This window comes from Petromyzon marinus, chromosome 1 (genome assembly GCF_048934315.1).
Source record: "Petromyzon marinus isolate PM22_M1 ecotype Great Lakes invasive population chromosome 1, UKy_Petmar_22M1.pri1.0, whole genome shotgun sequence".
Taxonomy (NCBI): domain Eukaryota; kingdom Metazoa; phylum Chordata; class Hyperoartia; order Petromyzontiformes; family Petromyzontidae; genus Petromyzon; species Petromyzon marinus.
Window position 1 is genome coordinate 18,787,743 of NC_133667.1, and position 27,327 is coordinate 18,815,069.

The following is a 27,327-nucleotide window of genomic DNA, read 5'->3' on the forward strand; positions in this document are numbered from 1 at the left end:
CTTCGTGTGGAACGACATGCATGGCAGCTTCCACGCAGCATTGTGGCATAATAACGATGCTTGAAATAGTTTGAGACTTATGCCACCAACACAAAGCTGCCAATGAGAACAGTACACTGCCCACGGTATGGGAACTCATACATGTGCACACACGTGCAACAGGGACGTGCGGGCAGGGGAGGCAGGGGAGGTAGAGCCTCACCTGTCATACTCCAATGCAAATAGCTGTTACGAAAAGTTAAAAAAAAATCAAATCAATATTAAGATTTTCCACTGATCTGTGTTATAAATGTCATTTCTGTACGATTCCAATCATTTTTATTGTCAAAATCGCCAAATTTGCGGAGCTCCGCTGCAAATACTGCAGAACGAGACGAGCGGTGAGGCAGTGACGAGCTCAGCCTCCCCTCTGATTGTGCAACCCCTCAGTAACTGGATGGAGCGCGGGCAATAAACGCGTGCCTGTTACTATCTCAGTATGTCACCAATGTAATGTTTGTAGACCCCTTCATTTCATGTCCTCGCCTTCCATACTCCAGGTAACTTATTTCACGTATGTGTATAAAGATATTTAGGCTCGCTGGTCTCGTCATGAAACTGCAATGACAAAGCACCAGGGGAGGCAGCTATCACATCTGCCTCACAGTGAGGACACGCCCCCTCCGTGAAGCCACGCCCCCTCCGTGAGGCCACGCCCTCCTCAGTACCTCCCCAGCCATTGACCTCACCGCACGTCACTGATGTGCAAACACGGTCGTCCTCATCGCCCACCTCCTTGAGAAAATCATTGTAATCTTTTGTTTATTATTAATGCGGGATTGTATTTGAAAAGCGTGATATTTGGAATCGATCTGCAGACGGCGGTCTTCTCGCACGGCCAGCTCTGTGTCGCCTTATCTCGATCCCGCAATCCCAAACAGGTGAAAGTCCGCATCGAACAGAACCCCCAGCAAGGCCATCTACTTAACGACGAGAGAAAATTCACACGAAATGTCCTTTTCAATTAAGTCTTCCAGTTGTAAAATTATATAAGCTTTTAATGAAAAAATTAAAATAATCTAATTCAAAAACATAATACAATTCAAAGATGTTTCATTTTAAAACTTCAAAACGGAGCATTGGATGCTTGCGTGAATGCGTCGTTCGTGTGCAATTTTTTTGGTGACTTTCCTTGCCGAAGGCCGTAAATGGTACTAGGGCCTGAACTGTTTTTTTCACATCACTATCTCAATCTGGCATGTGAAAACTGATGTCATCATGTCACAAGGGTAAGCAAAACGGTAGCTTTATTAGACTTTGTATGACAACAGCGAACTTTTAAAGAGGCTTCGTGTGCCACAAGGCAGGAAATGTGATTATTGTAATTTGTTAATAATGAGATGATAATGCTCAGCTCATTGAAACCACGAGTGTTACTTTCAATGGAATTATTGAATCTGTCTATCTGCAGTGCACTGTTGTTCCAGGGGAGAAACATGATATAAATCTGTTACAATAATAATAGAACCAGACTTTACCACATTCAAAATTCACAATTGACAACTGGATTTACCAGATAACATTATCGCAAAGAACACACTGTATCCTGGAGCATGTAACAGAAGCTTTTTGCAGGCATCCACGTGTGGTGATGTGGCTGACACAGGCCAGGATTTGTGAAGATCTGTCTTTTATCCTGCAGGATAATCAACACAGCTGCCACGCATGAGGTATGATAATGCAGCTCATGTTACAGATGTTCAGCACTGCGTTCTGCATTATTCACCACTTGTCTCGTGCGCTAACTCACCGGTAATGTGTGAAGAGTGTGGTTGTCATTTTTTCGTGGATTGATTGCTTAGTTTTTTTATACGTTTGTGTCCATACTAATCCTAGGGCAGGAGCAGTTTTATTTAAGATCACTTTATCTCAATCATACATCTGCCCATTCCACGAGACCTGCATTCACTTCTAATTCATATAATTTTCAATGTGAAAACAGACACAATGTTCTCAACGTGATCTATCTGGGACATTTTATTAAAGCTTGTGGGGTTATTTTTCTTCTTTAGACATTGGTATGTTGCTTTTAATGATCAAGGTCAGCTTTTCAAAAGTGCTGCAACCTGCTCTCAAGATGACTGAACGTGTTCACCAGGCCACCTGCCACAGAGATGGAGTGATGAGATCAACTGCAGGATTGTGAAGGATGGTGATGAGGCCTTCATCCAGCAATGGATTTATTATGGTTGATGGTAATATTAATACTCTATTGTATTAGGCAGTAACATAATTTGAAACCAACCTGTAGTCTGATCAGTGGCCTAGTTATATGGCTAGTGGCAATTCATGTGTCTCAGGGCCAGTGTATAAATTTAGACGTAAATAAATAATTCACGACTCTAGTTTTCACTACCAAAGGGGACGTACAACATAGATTAAAACATTTTGACTTTCCACAAAATGGTACTCAAGTTAGTAACCCTGGATGAATTTAATGATTATATTTTTTTGGTTCGTGATTTTTTTCAGTTTTAATCTTATTTATTGCAGTGTAATAGTAATTGTCATTATAGTTCAACTATTTAACTAGTTTTTATTTACCAGATAAGGCCCACTGAGCTATATTACTCTTTTTCGGAAGCAACCTGGCCACAACTGACAGCTCAACGAAGTGGCTTATCACGTGGAAATGTATATCAGCCAAATACTCGAAAGACACGTTTTTGAATGTGGAGGACACGGAGAAAAATCCACCCAATCACGGGGAGAATATGTAAACTCCAAATATACAGGCGAAACATCGGGATCGAACCACGACCTCCTGCATACCAGGTGATGGAATTAACAACGTACAATCGTGGCACCCGATTATCATAAGGTTTAAGATGATATTGTTATAATTACTGTTAGTGCTACAGGTTTGTTACCCTCTAGTCAAATGTTGTCTCATTGCTTGAGTCATTGTTAACATTAACATTATTGATGTGTTCGTTTTATCATGTAAGTATAACTCAGCAATAGGTTTCCATCGCCAATATGATTCATAATAATTTTTTGGTTAGGCCTAACCAAAAATATAAGTTACGATTCAGTTGTAATTGTCTTTCAGTGTTTTTTAGTAACAGATCATTATTGCACTGTTGGTCCCCTATAGTAATTACAGTCGAACAGTGGGTGAAGATTGTGTATATATACAATTCAAAGATATTGTCAAATTGATAGATTGAAATGATAATTGATTGATAGATAGATTACTTGTTTATTTCATTAGTCGATAGTTGCAGCTCTAAATTACAGTGCTTTAGGTTTGCATTAATGTCATTATTTAAAACCTTGTTGACATAACGGAATGTGGAATTTGCACCTCTGGTCCAGAGCTGCCAACAAACACGAGCGTCACCCTGGTGCTAGTTTTGAGTAACTTTGACGCCTGCATAGTTTGCCATATTTGTTAAACATGATTGAAAATTCGTAATACGATATTTATTCAAGTAAGAAACTTACATTTATTGTGTAAATTCCAAAGTTTTTGCCAAAGTGGGAGACATAGAAGACTGGTGATTAGCTGCATGTAATGGATTAACAATGGTGAGATTTCAGTGTGAACATACTGAATTGCAATGACCTAATTCTTCTGAATGGCTTCTACAGAAACACTCATAGAATATTGAACGTTTATTTTTGTAGTCGTGATTATAGTGAAGTCATTTATATGTTGTACATGTAATACATTACATGCATGGCATTGCGATCACCACAAGATGTAAATATTATCTTCGTTTTAGTTAGCTCATAGACACTCTTTATATTGTGACTGGTAAGACAAAGTTCTCATTGTGCACCTTAAGATGTAAAACACAGCACTGCTTGTTTAGCTCACAAGCTTTCAGTCACCTATCCCTTATACACACTCAACCACAGAGCACTCTTTCTTACTCCTCTGGTGGGAACCAAATAATAGCAAGTGAAGCAAATGCCGCTTGATAATTAGCTGCTCGTTTGGTTTTCCAGGAAGAGTGACAGCTCCGACCTACGTGACCCCAGGAGAATTAGCCGGTCACATTTAAAGCCACACAATGTGCACTTAAAGGTTTATTTCCACAGGACTGATGAGGCAGGAACTCAAAACACATGGTAACGTTAATGTTACGTGATACGTCCTGGCCACGTGTTTTTGTCAATAACAGGACATTTTTGTTATATTTAATGGCAGGGTAAGTATATCTGTATCTTCTTGACTTTCTCATGTGGCATAAAATACAAATATGTGACATCAGTAAGATTTAATTTTTGTGATTCGTTTTTTTTTTTTACAAATATGCATCTTGTACAATAATATTCAATAGGTGAATGCAGAAATGGACTTGTTTTTGTTTAGGCTGATGATATAGCTCAGAAAATGAGGAGTTATTTATTCATGGCCACAACCCACTGTTTTTTTCTTCCCAAGCAGTGTTAACAGAGATCTGTGTTTATATTGTGAATTTACAGTCTCATGTCAGACTTCACTGCTGTTTAAATAAGGTGTATTGCAAGATTCATTTATTAGCCTGTTATTATTTCCATTTATGTTTGTATTCGTAACATACAGATTAAAATATGGGATGTCAAAATTGGCACACCACCACCAACGTGTCGTGCATATGGTAAAATCATTCTCACATGTTCAGTTATATATTCATATACCTCTATTCCGTAACTGTGTGGAGTATATGTGTTTGTAATTTATACAAACTGTATCCGAGCTAAGATTCTTATCATTGGCTTTTTCTCACCGAAGTAACGGTTTTACTCTGGCAGGTATCATTAAAAAAACACATTGAATGAAAATGTCAATGTGAAAATGCATTCTATTTATTATTGGAGTGACCTTGGCCTGCAATGGTTATGGATCATTTCCAAAATGATGGTTGAGCCCCACGCCCATAATCTTGAAACCCCACCATGGAAAAGAGTGAGGCTACAAAAACGATTCTAAACCATAGTAAAAAAAAACAAGCCTCACAGCAGGCCTCCACAGGGCAGCATTGTTCCGTCTGTTTATTTTCAGCTGAAAGCTTTGTGTGCTGGTTTTCAGGTGATGTTTTTAAAGGACCCATTAACTAAACGTTTTTTTCTCTTTTAAAAACATTTAAAGTGAACTGTGATTTTTTTTTGTCATTTGATTTATGTGCACCAACGTTTGGTGCAAATTTTGTGTGTTAACATATTTAAGACAATGTGTGAACAAGTTTGAAAGGTTTCAACTCACACTTAACAAAAAAGTATAGTTATTTATTCCTGATGATCATCTGCACGTTTGTCGAATTGAATCTGGAGGATCTGTGTACACATTTTGCTGATCTTGTTTCATTTCATAATGGACTCAGAAACAGCCAATTCGTTAAAAAAAATCACACGATTGAATGTACTTTACTTAATATCCATTTGAATAGTACTGCAAGTAGAGGTTTCTAAAGGCAAATCAAACATGGTAATCAATATTATTGTTTTAAGAGCACCAAGATAATTGTTTTAAGTCTTACATGTCCAGTGGCTGTTGTTGTACCCTTGTGATTCAGCTTGTCGCTGTTTGTTTTCCTATAATGCGCAAACTTCGTTGCCGTTTTTGTATTTTCCCCTATTTTCCACTTTTCCTGCCATTCGGAATCTCTATGTTCTGGTTTATGTTGCAATAAGATTTGTAAGGTCATGGCATTTAAGTACCAAATACATTCAAATCCTAATCCGTATGTGAACATTGCATAAGGCGTTCCGTTACTTCACATATCAGGACTTTAAGGCGAACTTACTGTCAGTATATGATATGCAGATTTTTTTATTTTACGTATAAACAGATGTCTATAAAAGAAAGTACACACAGTATTATACTATACACTGTACAGCCCTGTGTCAATTCACTGCTGGATGAGGGTCTCCCCCAAGCCGTGTCGGTCATGGGGGCTGTTTGACCATAATTCACGACGCTGGTCGGTGCAGGTTGGGGAACTTGGGGAGTAAGGCCTGGCGCAGAGCAAACCCAGACACCACACACCACCAATGTCAGTCGCAAACCGAGAATCCTCCCTCTAACAATGTCATTTAAAATCAACAAAAAGTTTAGATTGTAGGCTATGTATCATTGCCCCTGCACACGTGTCAGGCAAATGCAACACTCTCACAACTGTGACGTGTGTTTAGATAATCCGGCACGTGTTATTCTTTTTTTCCAAATCTTAGGTTACATTTACTATCATATATATGTATTTTCGTCTTGTAACCTTGTGCAGTCAATAGTTTTTTAATTCTAATTTCTATCACAATTATTGTTTATCTTAATCGGAGGATGTGTGCGCCTTGAAATATATACCCATCCTTTTATGAAATGCAATACAGTTATGTAAAGCTCCGAATCGTGGCCATTACCCAAAGTGTTTGGTGATGTTCAGTGAAGTATAAAGTCACTCCAGCTGTCCCGGTTTTTGTTGTTTCTATTTAAACAAAAAGGCCCATCTGCATGATATGCAGATATATTCTCAATCAGCCTTCGGGTTCAACCAAACCATATAGACAAAACGTGGATGATGTATTGGCTCAATCTCTTGTGAATTGGCTCATCACACTTGCCTATGCTAGGTTGCTGTTAAAGAAATGAGCTCACGAACCCATGAATAACATACTTCAATTGTAACTACAGTGTTGTCTGACAGGTGACTATTGTTTCCAGTACCCTAAGGCGCTTGACCTCTTACTGAGTGCAATGTTCGCCAGCTTGTGTTGTGTCTTCTGTGTATTATAGTTCACATGTGTGCACACAGCTTGTGTTGTGTCTTCTGTGTATTATAGTTCACATGTGTGCACACAGCTTGTCAAACTCTTTACTGGAGTATGACCTGATGCACATTGTATCTATAGTTCATGTTAATTTCACCATGGGATCATTGGAATACCTGTTAGGTGGCTCAATAGTACAATAGTCAGTTTGTAATCTGAAGTTTGCAAGTTAAATTCCTGGTTGGGGGTTGACTCAGTTTATCATCCTTCCAGGATCGATACAGTGACTACTTCTTCGTGGGGAAGTCAACAGTGGTTGTCCTATGGATAGCCTCGCCCCTGCCATAGGGTTGTAGAATTTCCACCACTTACTCAAGGCTGTAAACAAAAGATGAATACTGCTTGAATGCAAGAAATCACTTTTGTTCATGGAAAATCAATTTGTATAAATAAATATATTCATGAAATGAACGTCCAAATAACAATAATAATTTTAAATCCTTTTTTACTAATCTACTGCTGGATCAGGTTTATTTTACCATACTGCACGGCGCCAGGCAGGGGACAGGGCAGAACTGGTTCAGATATCACTCGCCCCTGATGTTAGCCATGCCCAGTAATCGAACCCAGGTCACTACGCTCATAGCGCAGTGACCAGAGACAAAACAAGAACCATTAATAAACATTAAGAGCGAAGCACACATCACTCAGTCTGTTAAAATTGTACATGTCGTTAATCCTCCCATGACAGAATATAATTAGTTTTTTTACAATAGTTCGCGTTTTGCACTCAATATGTCCCAAGGTTCTTTTTTATGCATTGCTCTTGCCGATAACAAATGGCAACTCAGCAGTATTTGTTTAACAGGCCTGGCTGCTAATTGAGACCACCGAGATCAAAACCAGTTCAGGGTTTTCCTGATTAAACACCATTTATTGGACAATATTGGTGTGGAAGACTTGTAGGTTTATGGACTAAAATACTTATTGCAGTATTTTTTTTGTGGAGAGACGTAATTCTATCTCTAAAACGTGTTTACGTAATCACTGAAAATTATGCAGAAATCCAATTGAAAAAAACAAGCTTTTACATTCCAAATTAATTTTTGACGAATGTGTTTTTTTTCACACACCAACAACATATAGGAATAATTGTTAAAGGGCCCCTAGCAATCATCGGGGTGGGTGATTATGTTGGTTTTGTTCGATTACATTGTAATTTCTTAACTGCCAGTTTTTGTTTACTTTTGACTCTTGGTCAATGATACTTGTGCCAATTACAGTGCAGCACAACATTTTAATCGCAATGAACAGTCGTCAGCACAACATTCATGTTCGGTGATTGAGCGAATCTCTGGAAGCCTCCTCGGGGTTTCTTGAGTTGAGGAATAGTCTAATGAAAGGCCTTAATGAATAGTCTACCATGCTGTTTGTTGCTGAGCATGTTGCACTTCCATTCCCACTACCACCTATTAGCACTGCCAATGCGGGAAAGCTCACCACAATGGGGTAGAAACATTGATAAAGTAGCCGAGGCTTCTGGTGGCAAGGCAAGCCTGGGCTTGTTTACGTGGGACATTCAGACCCATACAGGCCTCTTCTCAACGATACTTAGTACATATTTCCTGTTATTTAAAGTCTGAAAGACGAATTAATGTTTAATGTGTTTATGCTATGTGTCCAAACAGTTTTGCCATTTCACGCACGGTGGGGTTCTTTAAGCCATTTATGTGTAGAGGGCTCGATGTGGTTACCATGTTTTGATTTTTGCCGGACCAGGTCGAGTGGTGAAGAGATGGGAGGACGGGCTGCCCAGTAGGGGGTAGGAGTGGGAAAATGTTTTAGTGAGGGGCAGGAGGAGGGGGGGATGAATTTCCCATGGAAGGATTCTGGACAATGCCATTGAATGGGTCCCAAAACTGCACATTGTCTGGGTTGCTTTTGTCCTGTAACCCAAACACAAGCACCAATTCTCATTCTGCACTTGTCAACCTGGACAGGTGGCAACCCCAAGAAAAATGCTTCGGTTAAAGAAGGAACGAATATTCTTATAATTCCTAATCCATGTTTAAACGTGGGTTTAGCTTGGCTTTACTCCTGCATCAGGCTATTCAGCAGTCTGGCCATGTACACGTACTCACAAATGTACTGAAATACATTGGTTCTTCTCAACTTTTCGTTGTAAATGTCATGGCAGTCATTTCAACGGCGTGTAATTTCCAGTTTCTGCTGCACAATGCCCACTCCAACTGCATAGATGTACACAATGCTGGTGTAATGGCTGGGCTTTAAACCCATTTCATTCAGCAACCTGGCACTGTCATGGAGAAACTAATGCACATGTCGAACATTGTGAGAGAGAAAAAAAATCTGTTTGGGAATGGAATCAACCCATCATCCCTCCTGAGTCAATAACATCCATACCACTCTGTAGCAACTCAACAGCGGTTATTCTATTAAGTGAATAGCTCCTGTATAGGAATGTTGAATGTCCACTACTGGCTATGGGCCAGTAATGAAGATCAACACTGTCCCACACTTGTTTGAGCAGGGAGACATCGTTTAATAGACTTGCTAGACAGAGGCCCTGAGGTTTTCAAACACAAAGAGCCCATCCACAAAGCCAAATAGGTTCGGAAAGTGTGAGGTAGTAAGCTTCTTTAAATTAAAACGGGTTTCTTGAGGTTCAACATGTAGAAGAAATGGAGTTCCACTTAAGAACATTGCAAGGGAAGAATTAGAAGAATAATGTTGCCCTGCAGTGAGGTTGCTGCACCTCTGTACAGATTAAAGATTGCAGTGCCATAGAAAGCGTGTGAAAACAAGGCGTCGCAGTTACTGTGAACAAACCTCCTGATAGCTGGGATAAGAGAAACAAGAAGTCTGACAGAACAATGATAAGATCGTATCTGTAGTGAATAAAAATGTACAATCATCTATCCGGGCAAACAGCTGCCACTTCTTTCTATCTTGTGGCCAGGTCGCTTCTGAAAAATCATCGGTGGGCTTTACCTGGTAGGATATGGGGATGGGTTAGTTTTATTTGTTTGTGTTTTGGTGATTTGTTTATCATTCTTGTACTTTGCACGACGATCATGTTTTTTTTGTACTGTTTGTTGTTGTAACGTTCTTACCCGCCCCTACTGGACATCTGTGGAAAAAAGAGCTTAAAAGCTCATCGGATTCCTCCAGTACAAAGAAATATTCAGATTTTGTATTGCATTTCAGTGTTTATTGTAATACCCACGAACAGAATGTGTTTACTGTGTAAGGCATTTTATTGCACCACTAGCCAAGTCGCCGTTCACAGTGTATGTGTTTATATCAAGAAATGGGAAGTTGGTACTAATTTATTGTAGCGTGACTTTAAGTTTAACACGTAGGCTTTCGAAACCAATGTCATCCATAATATAGTTTGTTTGGGTTAGATCGCGTAAATATAAATGTGTCGTTAAACCCGCCACCACCCGCCACCACCAAAAAACATCTGGCTATCGCCTGATGAAGCTAGTTGGAATTACTGGCGGAACGTCATACTCAGATTGTAAATGTTGTGGATTTGCCCTCCAACACACCAGTGTGCTGTACTAGGAACGAATTGGCATATTCTGTCGACGTGACAACTCTTACTAATTGATTGTGGCGGGTGGTGGCGGGTATAACGACACATTTATATATTTACGGAATCTAACCCAAAAAACCTGCATTATGGGTGACTATTTAAAGATGTCTTTTTGATACTATTTAAGATTTTTACTAGTTTATTTTCTATTGTTTTGAATTTATCGTGTCTGTTTTTGATGATAAATCTCCAAAAATGTTGTATCCATAGTTCTAAACAAACACTCTGCTCCTGGTTATGCTGTGCTCGTGTTAACCCCACCATTACACACAGTCAAAAGGTTTTTAAAGTGTGGTGTTCAGTTTGTTGTCCTTCCCAGCACCTCCTATTAGCACGGTTGGCTACTTACGATGCGAAAGAAGTTCAGCATACATACATACATTTTGCACCAACTATGTGCAATAATTAATTATGTGCATTGACATTGAGTGTATAATGAAATATGACCTTATTCTTCAAATTAATGCATATTCAACTTCTATACTCAAATGTCGGCATGCGCACTTGCCAGGAATTTGTATTGAACAACAATCAAGTTTTTTAACCATTTTCTGACTTGGATATGTTTTGGGTTACTTATGACTCTCTGCAAATGCCTTGAAGGAATGCTTACACAAACTTGAAAGAATATATTTAGTATAATTTGTTTTTATATAAACATGGGAAAATTCTTGTACAAGATTCAAAGGTTTTTCCAATTTCCTACTACCGTAGAAGGGTTTGGCGAACAAACATCAAATGTGAAGAGTATGCTGGCCCATTACGGCAGTGCTTTATATTAACCTCATGCCATGCATTCCGCAGATAATTTCAGTGCTTAAAGCTAATGTATTGGTATTGTTAATGTCTGACAATGGCTTTTTGATTGCATGTAGTGTCACTGCGTTTCATCTTATTCGGAGGTTGTCCCAAGGCACGAACTGGCATAAGACATGACCTTTATCTCGATTGCCAAGACACCCCTCCACCCATTTCACCTTTCAGAGAGGATGTTTATTGTCCAATACATATAATGCTACTGACACTACGAAATATCAGTGACAGTTAGATTTTATTTAAATCAAGGAACCTTGTTGTTGCTGCATATTGCTTTTTATATATATAAAACTGTAAAATACACATTCAATATGAAAATGTCTGCAACATAGATCAAAGGCTGTTCAGTGTTTGTTGCTCTGAGCATGATACACATTTCAATGTTAAGAAACAGAAGTATTTTTTATTAGGAACTCATTAGATATGTATTTAAATCAAATACATTTCTGTAAATTGTCAAATGGTTAAATTAACGTATCTCAACTAATACACTCTTGAGCATAGACATATGCAGATGCAAAGACATACATTTATTTTTTAATTGATATATCCAATTTATACAATCCCCCACTATAATTTACATACTGCTGAAAAACTGTTGAAAAAACATTGCTCATTTTGTATGGTGAGATCAATTTACAAACGCATCGAACTGCACTGCTGTACTGGTATTTACTGCATTTGTTTTAAAGTATGTGTGCATTAATATTCTATTCTAGCGTATGGCATTATGTTAAACGTCGACTATCCATGAGAGGGTTTCAGGAGAGAGTTCGTGTATCTTTTCTCTTCCTCCTCTGAAGGAGTACAGACTACAAAGTGGTTTAACTTTATGGTCCATAGTTTGGGTTGCGCATCGGCCCATTGATGTTCTGATGCGGTTGATGGTACACCAGTATCTTCGAGGAATGTCAAAGCCAGTAGATGCAATGTTTGGGTCTCGAATGAGGTGTTTATTCTACACGCCCACGATATTCCACTCTTCTGGATCTGGGTAAGATTCTAGGATGGTGATCCAAAATAGGGGATCGTGACTTCAGTTGACAGCGAGGAACATTGTTGAGGGCATGGTTAATGGGTAGCCAAGAAAACGTGTAAACTCCTTTGTAATTTTCATGTCTTTGCGGATAATTCGTGGCAGAATATTTGCCAGAATAGGGAGCCAGGGGCTATGGTGTCGATTTCAGTGTTCCGGTTTCCGGTTATGATGAGCATTACGTTATTTAAATTTGCATCTCGCAGTTTTTGTACTCAAGCTCCTCGACGAGCCTGGAGCACAATATTGTGCAATCGAGTAGATCAATGAAAGGGTGGCAGTTCGCAGAACATCAGCTCAGGTATCCCAGGTCATTCTTGCAAGTTTCTGTAGCAGCACAACTTTTTTTAATTGGTCTTGTCACAGATCTTTTTAATGTGGGGGTGAAAGGTCTGGCTTCTGTCCATGATGACCCCTAGATAACTTGGAGTAGGGTCATAGCACACTGGACTACCACAAAAGTGCACATGAAGGGTGACTACCATTTGCTACATGATTGTTCAAGTGGAAAGTGCTTGTGGTGATTTTGTAAAGATTTGGTTGGAGTCACCAACGATGGCAATATGCCTCCAATAAAGTTAGCTCAGCAGTTTTAGAGTGTTGGCAATGCTCTTAAATGTTGTGCCCTGAGCAGTAAGGGCTTTGTCATCTACACCTATGAACTTGCGAGATGATGTACATGGCAGCTACATGAATTATGTTTTTATGCCTTGCTTAATCCAGTGAATGCATCAAGTACATTGGTCACACAAAAATAAACAGAGCACATGTGGTCTACCCTTACAAGTCAATTACCTCTATTTATTCTCACACCTGCCAGTTCAAAACATTTGTGCAATGACTTGTATAGAGTCTCAATCTGGATGTTAAATATCTCACTTGGCGATATTCAATATCTCATTTCGCTCGGTGAGAGTGCATGGGACGTTGCGATGGCGGGATGTTAACTACCTCGCCTGGTACACAGGAGATCGTGGCTTCGATCCCGACCCTGACGCCTGTATATATGGAGTTTACGTGTTCTCCCCGTGGTCACGTGAAATTTTCTCCGGGTCTTCCAGTTCTCCCTCCACGTGATAATCCACTTCGTTGAGCTATCACCTTGTGGCCAGATTGCTTAGGAAACAGAGAGCTAGAGCTCAGTGGGGACTTAGCTGGTATAATAACAAACAAATAGAGTTTAATTTAGATTAAAAATGTTTGACTAATGTACGACTAATGTACTTTCTATACATTGTAACTAATATGCTTTCTGTACATTAGTTACGATGAAACATATATTTTTACAATTTATATTCAAGTACTGTAAATCAAATGTACTATATGGCTCAGGACAAAACTGCACAGCAGCTTGCTCTGAATATTTGATGACGTGGTAATTAACAACCACTTTAACATGGGTGTAATGGCTCACCCCCTGGCCATTCAATTGTTGTGAATCAGGCAACGGGTTCATTCAAGAACAGTTTATTTGTTGTATTGTAATACCTGTATGTTTAACTTCTTAAGCACTGAACGTAGCCAACCGTGTTAATCGGAGGTGCGGGGAGATGACAACAAACTAAACACAAAACGCAGTTCTCGGGAAATTAGTTTTCAATCTACATTTAAATGTGTATAGCTCCAGTGACTTCCTAGTATCGGAAGGAAGAGTGTTCCAGATGGCTGCAGAAGCGCATCCGAAAGTGCGCGATGCAGTGATCATCTTTGTTCGATGGTTAGCCAAAAGTCGCCGCAAGGATGACCAGAGTTTGCGTGATGGTTTATGCTCCTAGACGAGATCAGCGAGGTGTATTGTGATACATTTGTGGCAAGCACTTTGTGAGTAATGTTAATATTTTTTTCTGTATTGTTTGTACAGTTTCGTTCACAGCATTAGCTTAAATGTGATATTAGCATATGATTTGAATATGATAAGCATGCATTCAAAAGTGTGGATTCGTACACACGTAATTCGATGTATTGTGAGCTTTAAGAATCGATTTTAATCGATATTAAGCTATGAATCCTTACACCCTTAAGTTTTACAGCACTGCACTAAGGCAATTTCCCGCAGAAATCGTTGGGCGGCAGTAAGGAATGGTCACGTCATGAAAACTGGTGCACAAGCAGGTACACTACGTTATGGACTATCCAGATGTCAAAATAAATGGTTATTTGAGAACGTCTGTGTGGTAAATGCCTATTTGCATCGTTTCATATTGTATTCAAAGCCATTCCTTTATTTACTACTCGTATATCAGAGTTGCCTACAGATATTTTGTAACACCCATCATACAACACCCACACATTGTGAGAGCCTTTTGTGACTAGAAATGCAATGCCATGCACATAGCAAGTGAAAAATGTGAATGAAATACAATGAGCAATGATGAATGATACTTCTCACCCCAAAACACTGACTGATATTGATTTTTTTTACTATTTTAAAGACCTGTGACACTCATTAATGATATTTCACGGGGTCAGGAGCTCCTTTAAATGTGGTTAATCTTGCACTGACAGCTTGTCTTTTCCCACTTACATATAACCTACAACCAACACACAGCACTGTGTAAAAAGTACACGGCCTTTGTGCAGAAGTGAATTTTGGTTCTAACACTAAGTTTGTTTTGTTCGTCACTGATGTTATGAATAGAGGCACGGTCAAGTTTAACCTTCACGAATTCCAATAATATTCATTAATTAGTTTATATCCCGAGTCGGCTTGTATACATCTATATTTAATACATGCATACCACAAGTACTGTACGGAGTTGATGTTATTGTACTTTGGCAAATAAAATAGAAAGCGCACCTGAAAATACTACCACTCAGAGATGAAACGATTGAGATTAACCTGTACATAGGAGCTGAATTGATTGCATCACGAGGCCATTAGCGATGGTGCTGATGTAGGGGAGGCCTTTATCTAGCTGTGAATAGAACACGGCTAATAGTGATGATGAAGCGGCAACGTAGCTTGTGCAGAGAGCACGCATCGGTATAAGCAATAACGATGGGTGAAACACAAGTAGCAGTAACATCGGCAGCGATGGAGAATCGGCTCGGAAGCAGCGTGTAGCAAGCGTCACAGTCTCATCTCTGTAACCAGCAGCAATTTGGTGGACCAATACGGCTAATATAATAGCCAGTGCCTTACTTATTAAAGCATGTCAGAATCCGTTTGGTAATGTAACCCTTCTACTTTCTTCATTCTTCTGCAGGTATCTCAGCTCACATGCTAGCTTGTAAAAATGTGATTTGATTTATTCTTCTTATTTTCAGTGCTCGCATTTGATGATATTCTCATACGGAAAGGTTATTTCACCTCGTCTTGCTTTATAGCTTCATTGCTTTCTGCCACCAATACCTTAGTGTTTTCTGCCATCACTCTTTTATTCCATTCCTTATTTATTCCACACTGTGCACTTTCCCGAATTCTGTGTGTGTGTATTATTGCCTGACATCTCTGTTGGGTATAAGCCAATTACTTTAGGCTGCCGTTTTTTGAATTTCTATTTCCATCCTATTTGATGTTTTCTCGGAACAATTCAAATGTCCTCCATGGACAATCCTCAGAGACGGTTCATAAAATCTTCCCTTGTTTGAGTGTTCATTTTGTCAACTAAATCAACTTGGTGACTTCAACATTTATATTTTTGTTGTAAAAAAAAACGACTATGAAGTGGATGAAAATGATCGAGCACGACAATGACTATATCTTTCACCAGAATCCTGAGCGTGACGATGGTGAGATACAGTTAACTCGTCTGAATGAAGACGCAGATCAAGATAATTACATAACGTCATTAGAGTCGATAAAATAATTGAGATTTACTGAGCATACTGATTGGCTGTCCTTATAATGGTGGGATGGGGAGGGTGGAATAGTGTTGCCCTACTTACCAACATTTAATAACTCAGAGTGGACTAAAATCATTACTGCATTAGTCGACTAGACTAATAGAATGATTACATGGAGTCTACAGACTAAAACGTGACTAGAATTTCACAGGTTGGCATCTACAATACTATTCAGGAATCACCTTGATTCGCTGACGATTGATTGGTTGATCTGGCCATGCCGGAGAATCACAACATTTGACCTCCATGGTGCCAGTAAGTCTGAAGTACTCTCATTTTTTTTACATATTAGAAATGTGGGTTCTTAAATGTACTGTATCGTTTAGAGCTCTAGCAAACATCCTGCATTGAGATCCTAATTAATGCTATATCTGAAAGGCACAAATTATTTAATTTTTTCATGGGTTTCTCTGGGTACTCCAATTTCCTCCCGCATAAAAAAAATACTCAAATACGAATTGGCCCAATGTCCCAAGCAGAACCTTACTGACAAAATCTTGAGGCTCAGTTTGGCTCTCTTTGGAAATGAAAGGATGTAGTTTTTTTCTATTTTCTTATTTTTCCTATATATTCCGATACATACTTAAATACTTAAATACTTTTTTGTGTGCTCACATAGTGTACCAAATCAAAGTCATAAGTCAAAATGTCGGCTCAAATGTGTCAGTAGTGAAAATTCCACATTTACATTCGATGGCAAATCTCTCCATTCAATGACCAATTGAGTCTTCCCACAAAGTAGTACGTATTTTATCACCTCTGGAAGCAAAATTGGCTGAGTTAGCCCTAGACTGGTATTAGAGCTCACAACCTTTCTATTTCGATTTAAAGCTTTCGTGACTGCACGAATTCATATTCTTGGTTCTTTCGGTAATGTTTTATATTTTTATTATTTTATTGTTTCCCTTCTACGTGACTTTACCGAAAGAACCAAGAGTATGAACCTTTCTATTGTTTTCCAAGTAGAAAGGAAAGCAGTGCCCACAGCCCTCACATTTCAAATACGTTTAACATTTCACTTCATCGCTGTAAATCCTAAACATCGTGATTTGGGAATGTCAGCCAGAATATGTGTTTTTAACACTACATATTTCCTCAAAGATAGTAGTTACCTACATGGACAGGCAATTGCATGCATTTTTTATGAATCCATAAACACAACAAAATAAACTTTTGGCACATCTAAACACGATTTGTATATAATTTTATTTCCAATGAGCACAAAGAAAATTAGGAGCTCAAAAGAAATGCCACACCCAGAAACAAGACACACCTACGCCTACTTGGACTGCATTCTTTCGCATAGACTTTTGTAACGTGTATTTCACCTTAAAGGACTAAAAGTTGTTTTTCTCTTCGAATGCTTTTGAAGTTGTCCAACAGGTGTGACCTCTGGTGACCCATAAAATGCCATTTTAAAAATGTTCCCAGTAACTAACAAAGACACTCGATTGCTTTGGAAGTTTATTGCCAGCTGACAACATCAGCTCAACTCCAAAATAATCATGGTGCAGTGCACATCTTAACCCCTCATTAAGGCATTGGTTTCTGCCTTCATGTGAAAAGGAGGAATGTGCATTTGCAGGCTGGGGTTCAGTTTTAGTTGTGGCTAAAGAAAACAAAGGTCTTAGCAGCGGTGTGCATACGTGTAAGCAAAGCTAATATCAGGCTGGCTCCAAAGAATACACCGAGGAAAGCACACGGAGTACTCAGCAGCTTGGCCAGTGGGAGGAGGGAGAAGTGGGGGGTGGAGCGTTCGACAAGGTTGGCGGTGTACAATTAAAGTGCTGTGGAGTCGGGGGCATAGCCAACAAAAATCTGTGGGGTAAAAGTTTGAAATGTGGTACCCCTAGAGCCTGTTCTGGTGCCAACTCTGGTTAGAAAATAGTCTCATGGTTTGGAGCGCTTTCTGCAATGAGTTCCCGTGACATTAACAGTCCATTTCCCTCTTCTGCCTATTAATTTACAAACACAATTACCAAAGCTTGCCATCTGCTGCAAAACGGATATTAGAATTCCAGAGACATTGGCACAATGTTCACTATTGTCAGATAGATAATGGGGACTATTATCCGCAAAACGTTTGCCAAATTAAAAACTATTTTGCAATAATTTGTAAAGTAAAAAAATTATCCAATGTTTTTTAATATATTTTCACAGACCTTTGTCAATCCACTTCCGGATGAAGACCTTCCTACAACATGCCAATCATGGGGGTTGTTTGCCCACACTTTGCCATGCTAGTCAGTGGGGGTTAGTGCAGGGAGGGCCCAAGACCAGTTTATATAATACTCACTACTAATGTTATTCATGACTGGAAATCAAACTCAAATTACTGTGCTCATAATGGAGTGTACTAGCCACTGCATGACTGCTCCATCCACCAAGAAAAAATTGGGAATGTCAGCATAAATAGGCTAGAAAAATGTTTTCACTTAACAGCATGTTCATGGGCTATGTCATTTTTGTAGGCTATGTGATTCCCAGATATGGCTAAAAATCAGTGGTGAAGTATGGTCAAGCAACCTTGACAGGGTTTTAGAATGCCTTCATCCGGAAATTGATTGACAATTAGCTGTAAAACATTATTTCAAAATTAAATAGAAGGATACGAAATAAAAAATATATACTCGTTTTCCCATCATGCAATTATGTACGTGATTTACTCCATTATTCAGCACAGCAATCTAACAACAGTATTTTGCTACAATTCCATTTAAGATGTTAGCAAGATACCTCAGCATGCCTTATTTTCCAGAATATCATTACATTCCTGGTGATTATTATTTTTATGACGGCCTGTGTTAAGGGCACCATATCTGAACAATACAGTTACATCATTATTCATTGTACTTAGCGATGTATAAAATAATTATAATTGTGGTTTTAATCCGTATTGCGACAACAAAATGTTCTGATATTAGTAATATGAATGTTATGCCTTTACTGTAATTTAATTATGTGAGTTAGCCCTTAATTACTCCAGTTTGGAGGGCGCCTTTGAAATACATCGAGTTTCGTGTTAATGCCTGAGGTTCAGAGTGTGTTTATGATTCTTACAGATCATCATTGTGCCAAGCTCAAAGAGCCAGTTTCAAAGGAGTCACCGCTGTGTTAACTCTTGTGTGTATGTGGATACTGTATTTATAATTGCCCCATCCCTTTAAGTGGTTCCTGCGGTGAGAACTAAAAAAAACTAAGACCATCCATGCTGAATACCAAATTAATTCCACTACACCTCTTATTGGAATTTAGATTAAGGGTTTGATTTATATACGTTGTCAAAGTTGATACTACTGTTAGTTTTAGGCTGAAAAAGAGCCAATTCTCCATGATTTCCCACGATTTTGCATGTTTTCACACCAATCATTGGCATAAACTACCTTTCCAGCTAATGTTGAAACAGGCCATAAATGCCCATAGAGGGGACAATTATGGATATTTTTTTTCATGAAATATAGGTTCCTGCATGCAATGTGTTTGCACACTTGCAATTCTGCATGTGACCTTGGCACAATTTATTGTGCACGGACATTACCAGATAATTGAGAGTGTGATAAATGCATGAATTTGGTCTGTGCAAAGAACAAACAATGGATAGTCATACAAATACTGTATGCCTGCTGTGCTTGATTTAATATCTCCACATGAATGTATGTATGCAAAATTGACCATAAAGTTATGCTTCAGCATGTGCATTCATGAGTGTGCATATCTTAAAATGTATGTTCATTGTTTTTTAGCGTGAATATATGTATACACGAGATTGAAGTGATGGTGTAGTGAATAGCACTTTGCACACTAATTCTGGCAGACCTGAGTTTCATTCCCGATATCTCACCTGGTCCTGGTTTCCTCCTTCAACAAACTGCATTGACCATAGTGACAATGAATGGTGAAATAACCTCACCACGACCAATACGGGACGCCTTCATCCAGCATTGGATTGACAAAGAGCCTTAAATTATTATTATTATTATATGTAGACATATATACCTAGTACATGTACCTGTGGTGCTAATGTAGCCACTGGGATACATTTCACAAGTTGTGATGTAAACCTATCAGATAAAAGCGAGACAAAAGAACTTGCGACCTTTTCAGCTAAAAGCAATAATCTGGAACTTAAATGACAAGGGTTAATAGAGTTTGAATTTTTTAAAAAAATATTTGATCTTTTAATAAAAGAACCGGCCTCTCCTTCTAGCTCCAGTTTCTTTTAAAGGCTGTAAACATATATTTATAGTAATGAGAATTACTTCTCGACTTAGGTCCTGTTATCACAATGGGGATTGCTTGTGAAGTTAAAATGCCATCTGGGTCAATAGTTCATGTATACAGTTAGCCGATCACTATTTGCAAAAGGTACAGACCACATGTTACCTCCTCTTTAAGGTCCTTCTCTTCAAACAAATATGAAACAGCTTCAATATATCAGATGAACATACAAAATATAACCTTGATCATTATAAAACAAGGGGAAAATGTATAGTATAATCCTGAAATATATATATCATAATTTCCATGGAGTGTTTGATTGATGTTAATGCCACATTTTAAATACATATCTAGCCTCTCCCCATTGTTTGAGATTCCCCACATTTACAATAATGCATTTTAATAACACGTAAAGGGGGGATAGGTGGTGCTGTGGTTAGCACAAACCCGAAAACCTGAGTTCAATCCCCGGCCCTGGAGAGCATCAGTGGCGAGTAATATCAGAACAAAGTCTTGGCCATCCCTTTGCCAAGCAGCAATGACCAGCATGGTAAAATATGGCCAAACAAAGCTGATGACCGACAAAGAATGGGGAGGCCATTATCCTTCAGTGGACTGAAAAACGACTGCAAGTGTTTTACCTAAGTGCAAATCTGTCATGTTTTTTGTTTCCTTGTAATAGTACTTGAAACAATAATCTTTGCACATAGGTCACATTCTGCTAGAAAATGATTTGTTACCACAAGGGTCGTTGTGGTTGCAGGCTTCAGGGCAACCTTTATCTGGTCATCCTTTAGTTTGGATGTGGGCGCAACAGTGGCAAGATGTTAACTACCTTGCTTGGGGGAGGAGGTCGTGGGTTCGATCCCGACCCTGGCGCTTGTATATTTAGAGTTTGCATGTACTCCCTGTAGTTGCGTTGATTTTTCTCCGGGTCTTCCAGTTTTTCCCTCCACATTTCGAAACATGCATTTTGAGTATTTGACTGCAATAAATTCCCACATGATAAGCCACTGCGTTGCGCTATCATTTGTGGCCAGGTCGCTTCTGAAAAAGAGCTATGTAGCTCACTAGGCCTTACCTGGTAAAATAAAACTATCGTAAATATGACTTGAAATATTGTCAAATGCACCACAATCATAGGTTGTTGTTGGGTTTTTTTTTACAGTATGGCTCAGACTGTAGGCCTGGCGTGTCCTCTACAGTACAATGGCTTCTCCAGAAGCTGCGATGTAAGTACTTTAGAAATACACATCGTGTCATGCAGATATATGAGGCTGACCTTCTCTATATCAACCCAGCCTCAAGTGTGTACCTAAAACCCCCTCCTCACTCGTGCCAATGTGACGATTGGCACGAGTGAGACAAAGGTGGCCATCCTTGTGCGCTGATATCCTTTACCAGGTGCTTGGTAACAGCACGTATATCCCAAGACTCTACATGAGGCTAAAGAGGGATCTTCATCCTTGGAGTGCTTAATGTGGTGTATTATAAAATGCATTTGCAATGCACAGAGGTTATGCTGATAGGAAACATGAAATAATTAACAACACATGAGGTAGTAATAGGGTTTTTTACCCTTTTTTCTGGCAACAAAACTGAAACCTTTTTACAAGGAGACATGTCTGCATTAACCACAATACCTGCAGTCAAAATGCAAACAAAAAACATACTATGATAATATATGCATTGTCCTTGAAACTGATTGGTCCATACCAAGGGACGGCTTTGCATGCATATATTATCATAGTATGTTTTTTGTTTGCATTTTGACTGCAGGTATTGTGGTCAATGCAGGCATGAATCCTCGTTAAAAGGTTTCAGTTTTGTTGCGAGAAAAAAAAGGGGGAAAAACCCTATTATTACATTTTGGTACTGGCAAAGGAGGTCTAATGAAACACATGAGGTGTTTTATATTTAAGCTACCTAATCTATGCTCTTTTTTAGGCTACTGTACAGTTATGTCCACTGGTAACTGAACCACGATTAATAAATCTATCAGTGACCAGCCTCACAAGATACACAACATTACAGCAATGCTCATCCCTTATGGTGACCAGTCATGGAAATTCCACAATCCCATGGCAGGAGTAGTTTATTCATAGGGCAAGCACAGTTGGTGGTAATTATTTTACTGACCCGAGAGAGTTGATGGGGTGAGTCTCCCGTCCACCAATATTTAAACTCACGACGTTCCCGCTGTGAGTCAATCACTCTGCCATAATGCCACCTGGCTGGGTAGATTATAATTATCTATCATTGCCAGGGACTGCTTGCAGTCTTCACTGTCAGCCTGAGCTTCAACCTATTCTAAAATGTACCTGAAGACTGAATGCTATTGAAAACATCGTCACATTGTATCCAGTGCCACTCAAATATCTCTAAAAAACTAAATGTTGAATGGCTAGGTTAAACAATTAAAAAAAGACTTGCTAAGCCTGAAAGAAATTTCCAATTTTGGATTGAATTTTTTGTTATTAAATCCATTGCATATTCGATTGTTACAGGCGAGAGAACAATCAACAGCGGGGGGGGGGGGGGGGGGCGATGTGCGGGTTGTGTCCTCTGGGCATCGACTCTCCCTGTGGGGTGTTGAGTGTCCACATAAGGGGGGGGGAGGTTTTCTGATTTGGTGTGGGGAGGGGGATTGGGAGAGGGAAAAAAGAGGTTCCAGGACCGGCTGCGAGGTGCGGGGGGGGTGGTGTGATCTAGTTGACCTTATTCTTAATCACTTTCTCCCAGTCTTCCCTTTAATTCTAGTCGGTCTATTTGGGCGTAGTTCGCCCACTATGGATTTGATGTTTTGATGTCTTTGCACTCAACACCCGTCAATTTATCCAGATATATTTTGTTGTCATAGACCTGGGTTGAAAAAAGAAACGTTCACGATATTGTCCTTCCATTGAATTTAGGTCAGGATTAAATTGAGTTTTCGTTGCAATATGCATGCTTGAAAACCTCTAAACAGACATGGGTTTAAAATCAAAGAATTGCCCCCCCAAACACGGTTGGAAATAGGCCAAAGCGAGCTGGACCGCCGTGGTGGTGGGAGTGAAAACTGTAACCAGACTGCGTTTTGGAAGAAACCAGGGACAATGTAAAGCAGTGGGTCGTCTATGCATACCTCCACATATATTATGCTCCGGAAATCCAAACGGTACATGGGAGGAAAACATACATATAATTGTATAAAAGATGTATGAATATACGTAACATGTGTATATACATATATAATAAACATTGATTTATTATTTTTAATTGAACGTGCTAAAAACGGGCAATAAATGTAATGTATTTGTCAATGCTAATGTCTGCCATTCTGCTTGTGCTAATTTTCAGTCGGTACGGTCCCGATCTGGGGGGGGGGGGGGGGGGGAGGGAGAATGTCATGAGATCCCCCAGTAATTTATACCCATTGCCAGAATCTTTCCTCAAATCAGTTTTTCTTTTCGGGGGGAGGGGGGTGAAAGGCAGCAGCTACATTGACATGTTTGATTCTTGGGTTGTGAAATTTTACATCATGTTTTTATCAATCTTTTAAACTCCCAGATAATATATTACTTATTTATCCAGGAGAGCCACACTGAGTTGTAGGACTCCTTTTCAGGAGGGTCTCTTAATATGTTTTCAGCCAATTCGTGAGTTTATGCAAGTGGGACGAAACCGGAGCACCCAGAGAAAACCCACATTCCAGAGGGCAACACTCTATCCCCGTACAGATGTAAACCGATGGCGATTAGTCTACTTAATGTGCTTCATTCTCCTGGCGAGCCAGAGTACGGCACCTCCTTGATGCCCACGGTAAGTGCGTTTTACCACCAACCTTTCGCCTCCACGGTGCTGGATTACAGGCGTGCTCAACCATGGCGGCACAGACTAAATGGATACTTCATAGGCATAGCTACAAAACAAGACAGAGTTGTACGTTTTTTCACCAGAATTTTTTTTCGGTCCAAAATGCAAAGGTTTGGTATTTGGATGTCTCTTGTTATAATGATAGTCTCTAGTTAGGATTAGTCGGGTATATATTTGTGATAAGTTTAAACTCTCTACTCTTCCTGCAACTACATTACATCAATCATTCATGACCATCTATTATATTAGATAATTATACTAAGGTTCATGAAATGTGTATGCGAGTGTGTTTTAAATGTTATACTGCTACAGAAATAACTAAATATTTGGCATCAATAGAATCACTGACTTATGAAAGTTTTTTTAGACATTGAAATTAATTTGTTGATCTTTCGTATTGCAGGCGTCCCTCGCATAACGCGCAACATGCTTTCCTGAAAAACAGCACGTAAGTTGAATCGCGCTTTATGAAGCCTATTTTTCCATAGATATACATGTTGAAAGGGGGGGGGGGGTGCGTTATCGAAGAAAAATTAAGTATAATCCAATTAGGGGCCGTCCGTAAATGACGTCACGCGATTTTAGACGATTTTGACCTCCCCCCCTCGTCACACGGGGTCACAAAAAGTCAGACCCCCCCCCTCAAATATGACGTCACAAAGCCCTGCCCCCCCCCCAAAAAATATAAAACATGCTTCAAATCGCTTTAAACGATTGTCATTGTAGTGCGTATTTTAATGTGGCGCTGCACTCTGATGTTGTAGGAGAAAACATTTATTAAAAAGTCTATTTAATTGAGTAGAACGTGTTGTCTATATTTATTTAATGTTGCGCATTTTGATGTGACGTCACATTTCTCAACCCCCCCCCCCCCCTCTCGTCACACATCGTCACAAATGTCTGACCCCCCCCTCACCCTCGGCGCGTGACGTCATTTATAGACGGCCCCTTATTTTAGCTCTGGTTTAACAAAATGTGCATTAATAATAACAACATTATGAACATTAAAGCAAATACTTAATAAGGAGTTTAATAATAAATAAATAAACTAAATACGGTGCGAAAGAAGTTAAACATTTATGCAAACAAATAATAACTAAGATTAAAAAAAGATTAGCACTTACAAAGATTACTTAACGTGGCGTTGTAACGTCAGGGCTTCTTGAATGCTTCCATGGGCTGCTGGTAGCAGAATGAGTGATGCAAACTGCTATGACGCAGTGATGCCATCGGATTGAGATTTTGGTCGGTTAGCCTGCGATATCATTTTTTTTTCCCTTTAATTTTTGTCACAGTATTTTTTTTGTAATGTGTACAGTTTTCTTATTTTTGTCTGCGTAACAGTGAATTTTAGCTATGGGGGTGTGGGTGCGTTATGCGAGGGATACCTCTACAATGTATATAGTAGTTCACAAACTTCAAATGTCATTACAAATCCCCTCGCACCCTTAGCACCACAATGTTAAGTCAATCTTAAAATATAAAAAATACAGTGTATTTGGCTGCAAACTCTAGATTGATAAAGCAGTGGCTGACTGTTTAATTGGGCTAAGCTGTGAAAGGTCTCTAAATAATCAATGTTCGGTTAGGGTTCCATTTCTCCTTAATTGAAGTCCATTCGTAAATAACATTTCTTAGTCATCAACGACTTGGTTTCTATTATTTATGAATGTTCCTATTCCAGGATGGGTTTTCATTCTCGTTGCCATGTAGGTTCCAAGTAAATATCTCAGGGCTTCATAAAACGAGTACCTTAATGGGTTCCGACTTCCACTGATAGAGATATTAAGCTGAGACAATTGTGCAAGGGTATAACTGAACAAGCGCAGCTGCGTTTGCAATTTCTAGAGAATGGTGTGAATGGCGTTCGTATGTCAAGAAAAAAGACCTTGAGATCAAATTACCTTTGGGATACAGTACAGCATGTCCTGTGTGTTGTCCAGGGTCTATGTGTAAGTCAATAGGCTGGAAACCCGAGGCCCGGTCAACACAATGGTTTCCTGATTCCAAACATCTGTATGTATGTTTAACTTTTTTCGCACCGTACACAGCTAATCGGAGGCGCGGGAGGACAACAAACTGAACACAAACAAGTCTGCAGTATGCATACAGTGCGACTCCGAGTACTGTATACCACACACACACACTTTACACGATACTATAAAGGATTTAAAATAAAATAAAAGTTTGACATGTTTACATGCATCCCACCTGTCAATCACTCGTTGTGAGTTCACTGTCATAGCCACGTGTTAACAGCATATACACCTGTGCAGTATTTATATACGCAGCTATAATGTGTGTGTGTGAAAAAGACTGCTTAATATTTAACAGTGCAGATGTTGTTTAATAAACAGTGACGTATTAATTGCGTCTTGGTACAGGAGGTTAACAGCATCTTGGCTTGAATATTAAGTGATGCTCTACGCCTTAGTCTCACCAGAGACCACGTACATCTTTCCAGATATGGCTCTCAATGATCAGGTGATACAATCATAGGTTTAGAAATGTCCTGGAGGTCAGCTGATCGTAGACGTTTTCAACATTTTCCCCACGGTGTCTGCCAGACTTCCTGGTGGCAAGAATGCCACTGTGTTTGCATCCGATGCAGTAAATATTTTACAATATGTGAGCACTGTATTTACATTTTATTCATAGGGTAACATAGGATCCTAATAATAGGCCATGTGTGTATTGTATTGACTACGTATCTTGTGTTAAAAAATTGAAATAAGAGTAAAGCTGTATTTTAACACCTCCACAGATGCCTGTTGAAGTCTCTACACAATCCCAGAGGATGTATTACAGTCGTCAATGTGTAGGTATTATACAATATCACAGAGGTCTGTTAGTTTGTATTAAATGTAGTCTTAAAGCTGTTTTTTGATGGCGAAGATGGTATCAAAAGGTGCTCTTGCTCACTAATAACAACTAAACATTAAATATGAAATTGCACGCGTTCACCTATTCGATCTTAAACTAACAAGGGAAATCTTGATTTTGAAGCTTTCGTGACTGCAGGAATCCATACTCTTTGGTTCTTTCGGTAAAGTCACGTAGGTAGAAACATAATATGTCACGACTTATCGATCGCAACAAAAGCAATCGTCATCAGGTGGGACAACCACAGCAATAACAAACTGCTGAAGTAGGCGAGAGATCTGCCGTGGCACGAGGTTATATAGTAGGCCTCGGCAGT

The 27,327-nt window shown here is 39.3% G+C and overlaps 1 long non-coding RNA gene across 1 annotated transcript; it reads left to right on the plus strand.

The window, feature by feature from the left end:
- The first annotated feature begins 1,129 nt into the window (after window positions 1–1,129).
- Window positions 1,130–26,753, plus strand: LOC142924017 (uncharacterized). The gene is made up of 4 exons (XR_012941148.1): window positions 1,130–1,709; window positions 21,442–21,505; window positions 24,532–24,576; window positions 26,180–26,753. It is a non-coding gene; the product is annotated as an uncharacterized LOC142924017 (long non-coding RNA).
- Window positions 26,754–27,327: the final 574 nt, after the last annotated feature.